The sequence below is a fragment of the Ursus arctos genome, unplaced genomic scaffold, assembly GCF_023065955.2.
Source record: "Ursus arctos isolate Adak ecotype North America unplaced genomic scaffold, UrsArc2.0 scaffold_4, whole genome shotgun sequence".
Classification (NCBI taxonomy): domain Eukaryota; kingdom Metazoa; phylum Chordata; class Mammalia; order Carnivora; family Ursidae; genus Ursus; species Ursus arctos.
The window spans coordinates 83,012,083-83,019,700 of record NW_026623056.1 but is presented as its reverse complement, the minus strand read 5'-3'; the positions used below and the strand labels follow the sequence as shown (position 1 = coordinate 83,019,700).

General features: G+C 42.3%; 1 long non-coding RNA gene across 1 annotated transcript in view; it reads right to left on the bottom strand.

Moving 5' to 3' along the window:
- Nucleotides 1-6,223: 6,223 nt before the first annotated feature.
- The window catches only part of LOC123001112 (uncharacterized), a 61,428-nt gene continuing 60,033 nt past the window's right edge, over nucleotides 6,224-7,618 (bottom strand). Inside the window, exon 8 of the long non-coding RNA XR_006409678.2 lies at nucleotides 6,224-7,508. This is a non-coding gene — a long non-coding RNA (uncharacterized LOC123001112). The remainder of the gene's footprint in view (nucleotides 7,509-7,618) is intronic.

The window sequence follows — 7,618 nt, the reverse complement described above, 5'->3', positions numbered from 1 at the left end:
TCTCACACATAACATAGCCCTTGACCTTGGAATTCAGAGGTTTGGGTTTTGTCCTGATTTATTAATTTATTTATGTTTAACCCTGGGAGGATTATACAGTATCATATCGGTACTCTCTTACCCATCATAAAATGGGCATGATAAAAATCGCCACCTTCCTACCACAGGGCAAAAAAAAGCACTAAATAGCTAGGTATCCAGGACAATAAAATCCAGGAGAGTGGCAATTTTGGTGACCTCAAAATTCTAAGTTATTTTCATTGGACGATTGGAACCTTTAGAACTTGAAATAAGCAGAAGTCGAAAAACAAGAGGTAAGGTTGTTATCTGCCAAAGAAGCTATTAATAAAGTAAAAGAGTTCTTTTATTAAAAAAAAAAAGACACCATCTACTGATTTATTAAAATAATTCAGTGGAGTGATTTCATTATAAACAGGAGGGAAACCTTGCACTTCTACTGGGATAACAGGGCAGGGGGCACATGCATCTTACAGTGGAGAGTGCGCCCTCCGGCCCCAGGTTTAGGACACAACACAAATTTATGCCCCCACCGATGGCAGGGGCAGGACCTCACGAGCACGCTGCTCCTGGTGTGGGATTCACGGGAGCTGGTCCCTGTGTACATACAGTCTTTGTCACTCCGCTATAATAATGGATATGCTTAACCAATTTAAGTGACCTTAATAAACTCGTAACCCTGGTGTCCTGGCCACTTTGGGATCTGCTGGAGCTGGAGCGTAGCAAACAACCAACCTGCTGGGGGAAGGTGCTACTCAAAACACCCCTGTGACGAGTTATTTTTTTGGTATCAATTCAAAGCCCAAACACTGATGCAATTTGGCCGTCTTTCGAGCTGGCCTTCATCAGCCGCTCTCCCCATTAATTAGCGTGAGCTGTACGATGTTGCTAATGGCGACACATCTTGTAAACATGTTGGACTGGTCCTGCCCCTGAAGGCCCCGTGCTGTTAAGTGATATCTCAGCTGGGGCTGGCAGAGCCAGTGTCCCCACCAGGGAACAGCCAAAAGGTGTGCAGCCTCCATTCAGAGTCAAAACATCACGCTCTGAGAGCCCCCTTTTTGTTGTTGTTCCCATAGAGGTGACTGCCTTTGGTCGGGATGAAAGTAATAATGAGAAGGAGGATAAAAATAAAGAGAGGAGGAGGAGCGGGAGCAGAAACTCGCACTTACCCTCAGTAGGGAATGTTTCTGACAGGGCTGGGTGGTGGGACTACAGACATCCTGGTTTCTTCCCACTGGGGTGAACAGAGATGTCAAGAAAGTCTGTGACTGTTCCTTAGTCTGCTGAGGTGGCTGGTCGGCTGCCTTAGTGGCTTGCTACCAAAGCTAAAACCACGGCAGCGGCTGTTTCAAAACAGGTTTGCAAAACAGCTTTCGGATAGGAAACCGCTAATCGAGAAGAAAGGATGAAGAGGGGAAGGCCGCGTGGCTGCCATTTTGTTTGCTCACTTTATGCTTGAATTCTGCTGCAGGGTTGTGTTCAGTTTTAGGTGTTGAGTGGTATATCGGGAAAGGTGATGGTGGAAACCAAGCAGAGAGCAAGCCCGGGGTTGGTGGGGGTGGACTTACCCGGTTTGCGTGAACTCTGATGGTTTTGGCACTGGAAGTCGGATGTCCAGGGGAACCCTTCGGTCCCAGGCAGACCAGGATGCTTGGTCATTCTACCTGAAGTCACAGTTGTGCATGGTTGAGGGAGACGCTAAAGACCATCTCACCCAACTCCTCATCTTACATAAGAGGACACTGAGGCCCAGAGGGGTCCGTGAGGCAGCACAGCATAGGGCTTGGGTCTTCTTGATAAATGATGAATAAATATATCTACTGTCTTGTCATATGGGTAAAACCAACAGAGATTACTAAGTGCAAACATGGTAACAGACAAAGACTGGTCACGGAGTGAGGTGACAGGGGTTCCAATCTTGGCTCTGACACTAAACAGGAACCTCAGGTAGGGTAACTCCCCCCTGCAAACCACCTTCCACTGACTAGTTCACTAACCTGAATGACAGTCCTTTGAGGGAGGATTAATATGCCTGTTTAACAGGTGAAACACGGGTTCAGAGAAATCAAGTAACTCACCTAATGTCCCAGTAAGAAGTGAGATCAGAAGGCAAGTTCCTCTGACATCAAGGCTAATGTTCCTCCCAGAATGGAGCACTGGTTCCAACCTGTGGGCAACTTCCAACAAATGATTCACCAGACAGGAATGGCAGTTGGCAAAGTATTACTTTCTATTTTCGCGATGCAGTTAGGGAGGTGCCCAAACGACTGCTTACTAAGTACTGCCTACTTCCCAAGAAGGATTTATTTTAGCAGGATACATGTATTGACCTGAACTTTCTTTCCCTTTTCTTCTTTGTGACAAACTCAGCATCTGAGTTTTTTATAGACTTTTTAAAATGTTAAAGTCACCAGTTTCTTTATCTCCATCAGAATCAGAATCTTAACTTCATGAGGATGGCAATGTTGTTCACTGCTATAACCCCAGGGCACACATGCCTCGCACATAGTGGGGTTTTGGTACATATGGGTTGAATGAAAGAATGAATGAATGAATGAAAGAAATTTAAAGAGCAACATAAGAATGTTAAGTAATTTTATTATATATTTTTATTTTATAGTGTACTTCAAAGTTGATCACAAACCCAATAGGGAGGAGGTTGAAATTGGGGAAGTAAAAATGTATCTGCCAGAAAAGTTTTAACCAAAAAAGTATTGAATGGGATCTTAAATAGATGTATGTGTCTTTAATTTTTGTAAATTAAATACTCTTAGTTATACGAAAGGAGCTTGCTATTTAAAGGAAGCATTTTGTGTGTGTGCATGTGTGTGTGTGTGTGTGTGTGTCTCCTGTAATGAAACAAAGAATCTTTTCAGAAAGGGAATAATGACCGTAAATTAATTTTCTAAAAAACTTCAGCGTTTGTGTTGGATTTGTTTCCAGTGAAGGACTCTTTTATGGTTAAGTTCAGTCTGACTTGCCTTTGTTTATGTGGTGACACAAATACGTATAAGGAGCACAAAACTGAATGGTGTTATATTTTATCATTATTCTTGCCTCTTACATATTTATCAAGTATCTGTGATCACAACAATATTAAGTAATCAGCATTCTCCAAGCTGGTTTTTGAAATAAACCTGCAGTTCTCTTCTAAATGATTAACATTATTTTAATTAAAAATTTCTGCAAACATAGGTAAGTACCCCTGCTTTCTTAGCATACATGGTCTATTCAGGATTCCTTTGATACTACAGATGACATGGGTATGCAGCTTTAAGGGTCTGGGATGTATGAGTAAAGCTTTCTACCACATACCAAGTTCTATGTTCCCTAACTCTGAGCACTTGAAAATGGCAACACATCTCTGAAAAATGTGTATTTGACAGTGGAAGATAAAGAAGAATAAATTAGCAGAGCTTCAAAAATGTGGGGAAAATTGCCTCAACCCTTAAAACACATTGAAGATTTTTTAAAAAGTAAACTATTATAGAGAGTTCATCGTAAGAAAGCAACATGTCAGGTTTGATGGCAGGAGATCAGAAAGTAGGATTAAAAGTAATCTATGATGTTTGGAGTTTATGTATAAATGTAATGGTCTGAGAAATAACTTTCTCATTGGATTGGATTACCACTCTGTGTGAGATGTGCTATTAAGATAATGATGGAACATCTTCTTTCTTCGTGGACACGAGAGGTCTAGTACCATATAGAATTGATTAAATCTGTGACTTTTTCAAGGCAAACAGTGCATAAAATACCCATACTACAACAAGGAAATGTATCTAAGCCAGGTTAACGGATGCATGAAACCATATGAACTCTGCATCTTTGGGCTTAGTCTTTATGTCTCCCTGGAACTATGACTAATCCTCTTTATTTGAACAACTTCAAAGACTCTGATTTGACACACATGGCCCCCACATAACAGACAAACTTCATTCCTGCCAGCAGGTAATCAGAAGCAACAGAAAGGTGTGTTTTCATGAAGAGTTGCCTTGTTCTCCAAGCCCCCCCATTCAGTTTCTCCAACAGAAACCCACCCTGTCACAGCCCACCACCCAGAGGCAGAAGGAAGCCCAGTTTGCAGTGGGAAAGAAATCAATCCAGCCTATCACCGAACTTTTTTGAAAGTGATCAATTTCATCCCACTGTATTTAGTTATAGAACACCTACGGATTCGTGTGTACCTAACTTTGTGACCAGGCACATTACTTAGTTACCTTGCTGTTTCTTAAAAAAAAAAATATATATATATATATATATATATACATATACATATATATGTATATGTATATATATATATATATATATATACATATACATATATATGTATATGTATATATATATATACATATACATATATATGTATATGTATATATATATATATTAGGATTTTATTTATTTGTTAGGGAAAGAGAGAGGGAGAGAGAGAACACAAGCAGGGGGAGCTGCAGGCAGAGGGAGAAGCAGGTTCCCTGCTGATCGAGGAGCCCGATGCAGGACTCAATTCCAGGACCCCGGGATCATGACCTGAACTAAAGGCAGATACTTAACCGACTGAGCCACCCAGGTGTCCCTCTAGCAGCTTTTTAATGAATGTCGTCATGAATTTTAGAAATATTTATAATAATATTATCTGCAAACAATTCCTTCCCCGTATCTGCAGAGTTTTTTCTGTTTGTTTCTCTTATTGAGTGGCATTGGCTAGTACTTCCAGAATAATATTAAATAATAGTTTCCATGGTGATCAATATTCTCTTAACTTTGATGATAGGAAAATGCTTTTAACATTTTACCATGAAGCATGGTGACAGTTTTTCAATTGATATGTGTGTTTACATGTGAATTATTGTGTTCAAGATCTATTCCTAATTAAAAGTTTTTAAATAATAAATGGCTATTAAATTTTGATAAAAAGCTCTTTTGGCCACCAAGAATATAATCATGGGATTGTTGTCCTATACCTTATGAATGTAGTGAGTTTGGACGTCAGATTTTTTAATATCAAACTATCCTTGCATTCCTGTGATTTTTGCACTTTAATAAGCTCCTGAATTCTGTATGCTAATATTTTCCTTCAGAATTGTACCTAAGGATATACAATATAAAGAAATAGTATCATCCCCCCCCCCATACTGATGTTTCTATTCTCCTTGGCCCTGTAGAAAGGGGGAATGCTAGTAATACCTTTAGAATTTAGAATTTCTTTGTTGAAAGTAAGTAATAGTAATAATAATTGTAGCTCACACTTAGATAGCATGTGTTCTGTGACAGATGCTGGTCTAACAGCAGTGCATATTTTAATGTTTTCCAACCGCAGAGCAGCCCTGGGAGGAAAACACCATTGTCCTCATTGTCATGGTCACCATCTCTGCTTTTGACATGAGGAAACGGAGCTTGAGGAACTTATTCAAGGTCACCCAGGTAGCAAGTGACAAAGGACAGGCAATTTGGCACGACAGCCTATGCTTTGATTCCCCAAGTCACTCACTCATTCAACCTGCAACGTGTATTTACTGAGTGACTCCTATTTCAAAGGCACTACGCAATACATTTGCCTTTAAAGAAGCAAGCGAATGTTGGGATGGATAGTTAGGTCTAAGCAATGGGTCTAATGTTTGTATCCCTTTCATCCAGGCAGTATTTCCAAAACTCTTTCTCCCCAACCTTTCAACACTTCTGTCCTCTCTGACCCCATGTCAGACCGAGGGAATATTAATTTTAGCCCGAGAGACTAGCTTAGTCTGATGGTCTCTGGCAGATCCTGTGTGTGGGTCCCTGGAAAGCATGCCCTCAGAAATGAAGGAGAATGAAATATCCACGTCTGTCTGATGGCGAGGCTGCATGTGATGCACGTCTTGTCTGGAAAAGCTAGAACTAGCCTGAGATGTGCAGAAAGACATAACTGCTTGATCAGGAGAAAGGCAAAACACGGGGACAGAGGGCTGCTTCACGTCCGGCAAGAAAGTCGCCAAGTGGGGCCCCTGGGTGGCTCAGTCATTAAGTGTCTGCCTTCGACACAGGGTGTGATTCCAGGGTCCTAGGATCAAGCCCCGCATCAGGCTCCCTGCTCTGCTGGGAAGCCTACTTCTTCCTCTCCCTCTCCCCTTGTTTGTGTTCCCTCTCTCACTGGCAGTCTCTCTCTCTGTCAAATAAATAAATTAAATATTTGGAAAAAAAAGAAAGAAAGAAAATCGCCAAGTGCCAGCTCGAGGCAGAAGGTGAGCAGGGCAGTGTCTGGGAGGTGGCCCTCGTACCATATGTCTCTCCCCTGCCTCAGAGCCCCCATGGCATTTTTGAAGTGTTGGTCATCGATTCCTTCTATTACCTGGTTTTAATTAACCTCCTGAAGCCCCTTTGTCTGGGTGGCGGTGTCAGCTGGGAGGGCGATGAATAGAAGGCACCCCTGTCAATATTTTTTGGAAGGAGCCTTGTGAATGGGCCTGATGCACCGAGGCTGGGGGGCAGGGAGGGGGAAGGGATGTTTCCTCTTTAATCCGGCATGTAATCACTGGAGCCGAGGACAATGAAGGCTCCTCCAGCCTCCCAGAGCCTGATTCCATTTGGCAAGCCCAGCCCTCTTTTGTCGGCCTCACAAGGAGGCCCCACCTCCCCATGCTCCACACAAGATTCGCTTCACAAGTGTCACTGAGATGAAACAGTCAGTACGTGGGGCTTGGGGATGGCCCGGCCCAGCCTCTGCCACCAGCCCTGGCCCATCCGTCACAACCTTTGTCACTCTGTGGATCCATCATTCCAGGAAAGCTGTGATTTAATTTCCAGGCATTTTCACAGGTAGGGAGTTCTCCTGGAGAGTGCAGCCCAGGGGGACCATTTTCTCTATATGTTCTTTTCCCTGAAAATTCTGATTCCACTAAGGACCAAAAGAGTGCCAGCTGGCTCATAGGGTTATGAAATTATAAACAAAGTGGCACTAAAATCCAAGGGAATCTTTCAATGACTTAAATTTCTTCCCTTGCCTTCCAGTCCCTTAACTACTGTGCCTATCTAATTCTACATAATAATCACAGCAAATACGTTGATTTTGGCTCTATGCGGGGGTTTTAGCCAAGCATTTTTAAAATATTGTCATGTTGCTTCCATAATGATGATTTTAATGGCTAGACATGTGTTTTATCGAGTTCATATAGTTCACCTTTACCCTCCTGCTGGACAAATACAGAAAGGGACATCATAACACGGGTGAGGCGGCCTCAGCCTTGGTCTGCCTTTTTCCAACAGTGGGATCTGGGTACCTTAACCACTTTGAACGAGAGTCTCTTCATCTATGAAGTGAGGGGAAGAACAGCACCTACCTCCCAGGCCCACCGTAAAATCAGAGATGAGAAGTTGAGAGTTGCTTCTGAAGTGCAGAGCCCCTAGGAGTGGTAGTTACTGCTTGCTGCTTTCCAAATGTTTCACGCTAACCATAAAGACCACGGTGAACATTTTCAAACAGAGTGTGCAACTTCTTTTCAATTCTTTGCCTAGGAGAGAGTCCAGGAAGTCTGATGACTGGATCAAACATTATGAACATTTCTGTGATGTGAGAGCTCAGCTCCGAATTGCTACCTGATATTCAAAAGAATTGAGCCAA